The sequence below is a fragment of the Tupaia chinensis genome, unplaced genomic scaffold (assembly GCF_000334495.1).
Source record: "Tupaia chinensis unplaced genomic scaffold, TupChi_1.0 Scaffold000070_1, whole genome shotgun sequence".
Classification (NCBI taxonomy): Eukaryota; Metazoa; Chordata; class Mammalia; order Scandentia; family Tupaiidae; genus Tupaia; species Tupaia belangeri.
This window is the reverse complement of record NW_006159530.1, coordinates 5,488,634-5,491,978: the sequence shown is the minus strand read 5'-3', so window position 1 is coordinate 5,491,978 and position 3,345 is coordinate 5,488,634.

Below are 3,345 nucleotides of genomic sequence, written 5' to 3'. Positions count from 1 at the left end.
GGTTGGTCATGTGGAAGTCCAGTGCCTTAACCACCTCACCAGCTGCTGGGCCCCTCTCCTTAACTGTTAAGCTTAAAACGTGGGCTGTCGTTCCAGGAGGTCTTTGCACTATGCTGCACGATTCTCCTTGGGGACTGTCTGGTTTAATAAGGTCAGCGTCTGCCTCCGCTAGCAGTTCTGTTCAAAGCACGTACCTCTCTGGGCACTCTCTCTTTACACGTGGAGGTTTTTCAGGTCTTCTTATCTGTTTTGTATTTTATACCGGTGTGAAGAGGCTGCACCCCCACCTGGTCTTCACACTGCATCTACCCAGCTTCAGCCAGCCCGGACCACATGTACACGGGTGCACACCAGCGTGCACAGGGAGGCCGTGGGCCACGGATCCGGGACCATCCCAGGCAGGTCCTGTATCACACAGTGTTGTGGGGCCTCTGCGCCACAATCAGGCCCCTGGGTGGTTTTATTGTTGTGCGGTTTGGTTTTGGGTTTTTGGTTTCTTGCTATAGCATACATGTTCTTACCAGAGAGAGAGAGGGAAAGTGAGAAATCACCCCCTAGGAGGGATGGCCAACTGCAATCCCTTCCCCTTCATTCTCCTCTCAGGATTTTAGGCGCACACACATACCTACCTGGCACGTTGCTGTTTTTTTGTGAGTGTTTTTTTTATTATTAATTATTTATTTAGTATTCATCACTGCATACAAGATGCAGTTTCCCATCCAGAATATACTGTATGGTGGCTTAGTCAGATATGTTATCATCACAAATAATTTTCTATTTCTTGTTCTTTCTATCCTCCTCAAGCTGATGAGTCCAGGACTCAAACTGCACAGCCAGCCACGTGAGATCCAGCCTCCTTAACCACCACGCCACTGCTGCCCCAATCCTGGTGTTCTCGTTCCTGCTCTCTGTGGCTGCTGAGCCCCCAAGGAACACCGAATCTTCCCGTGTGAGCGCTTGGCTCTGCTCTGCTCTGGAGAACGGCAATGAACTTGGAAGGCGTGGAAGCACGCTAGCCGCCCACCGGCTCTCGCCTGGACTACCACAGTAACCTCCTAAGCTGGCCTACCGCAACCCCTCCTGCCCGCCCTGCAGTCCAAGCTCTCTGCGCCCAGACAGTTCTCACACAAACATCTACTCATCTTATTCTCGTCCTTAAAATCTTTCCGTGACAGGCCAGCAAGCAGTATGGTGGCTGAGGGGCTAGATTCCCACATGGCAGATTGCTGTTCAAGCCCCAGGCCCCGGGGCTTGAAAATCACAACAACTAAATAAATAAATGTTAAAAAAAAAAAAAAAGAAAGAAATAAAAAGTCTCCCAGGGACTTCCCAGGGTCTTTGGAGTAAAGGCTATTATCTCTAACGTAGTCAACCTGTCCCTGAATAATCTGACCTTCTTCAAAGCTGTCAGCCTAGACAGGAGGCTGACACAGGGCAAGGAAAGCAAGACTTCGGGCCTGGGAGGTGGACCGCTTGGACGCCATGAGGTCTACGTGACCTGGGTAATGTGTGCGGAGGCCTTGTAGAATTCAGGATAACTTTAACGGCAGAAGTCATGAATGGGGGGCCAGCAGGTGATGTGGTGGTTAAGGTGCTGGACTCCTTCATGGCAGACTGTGGTTCAAGTCCCTAACCTGGCGGCTTAAAAATCACACCAGGCTTGTGTGCATGCGTGCACGCTCAAAATCCCAAGAGGAAATGGATTGTGGCTTGACCATCCCCCTGGACATGATTTCTCACTTTCTCTTTCTCGGTCTATCTCTCTGTCTCTCTCAGCAAGCATACACGCCCTATGGCAAAAACTTAAAAAAAATAAAATAAAATAAAATAGATTTTGGCACGGTCATCTCCGCAAGGGGGGATTTCTCACTTTCTCTCTGTCTCTCTGGCGAGCACACACACCCTCTAACAAAAATCTCTCTAAAAAAAAATAAAATAAAATAGGGCCAGCAGGTGGCATAGTGGTTAAGACGCTGGACTCCCACATGGCCAACCATGGTTCAAGTCCCAGACCCAGCGGCTTGGAACTCATGCCGGGCGCATGTGCATGTGTGCCCAAGATCCCAAGAGGAGAATGAATGAAAAGGGATTGCAGCATGGCCATCCCCCCTGGGGGTTGGTTTCTCACTTTCTGTCTCTCTGTCTCTCCAGCAAGCACACATGCCCTATAGCAAAAATCTCTCAACAAATATAATAAAATGAAATAAATAAAGGTAAAAAGTACTCTGGGGGAGTAGTCACAAATGGAAGGGAGGAATAGCAGGGATTCTCATAGAGCATAAGGGCTGAGTTCGGCGACAGGCAGAGCAGGCCACCATGGTCACCTGGCATCACTTTGCTTACTCCTCAGCAAAGGCTGGGTGCAGTTCACATTGTTGTAACTGAAGCGGTGGAAAGGGGGCAGCTATTTCGTAGTAAGGGGGGCTGGCGGAAGGGAAGGGAGGCGTACACCGGGGCGGTACGGATGTTCATGAAGCAAAGAGCCCCGTGAGTCTAGGGAACAGGTATTCTCGAGCTACTTCAGACACGCATTCCTGGGAAAGCCTCAGGCATGCATAAGCTTGATTTCCTGCAGCGCAGACTCAGGCAGGTCGAACCTCCTTCCAGAAAGTTTTAGTCTGGTGATGTGACACCATGAGTGACTCCATTTTGGTCTGGTTTGTTGGGCCTGGAGCGAGAGCGTAGTCCAAAACGACAGCTCCCTCTAATTCGTTTTCACCCACGCCCATCCAGTTATCCGCGAGGGGGAAAGCCGAGGAGGGGCTCGCCCTCCTAGAAATAGGAGCATCGACTCCAGAATCAGGATACCTGGATATTTGTCCTACTTCCTGCACCAACCAACTGGGCATCCTGACCCGCTCAGTCCATCTGGGTGCCTTCTTCCTCAGCTGAAAAGTCGTGGTAAAGTCTGCCTGCCCTAGCGGCCAGCAGGCGGCAAGGTGGTTAGGGCACTGGACACTCACATGGTTGGCTGCGGTTTGAGTCCTGGGCCTGGCAGCTTGCTTTGTCACTTTTTCTCTCTCTCATGAGCTCATTTGCCCTATAGCAAAATTGAAAATAATATTAAATAAAATTAAATAAATCTTTTTAAAAAAAAAATGAAAGGTCTGCCTGGCCTACTTCACAGGGCTTTGTAAGCCTCCAGTAAGAAGTCCCTCCCAGCTGAGCCGCCCTTCTGCATGGTGTGATTTGAGGGTTCTCCCTTGGACTGAGGCATTAGGACTCTGGTACGTCGCTGTTGAAATGCATGGTGTCATTGGGAGTCACTGCCCTGGAGAAGTCAGGCTCAGACTGGCTATTTCTTTTTCTTTTTCTTTTTCTTTTTTTTTTTTTTTTTTTTTTTTT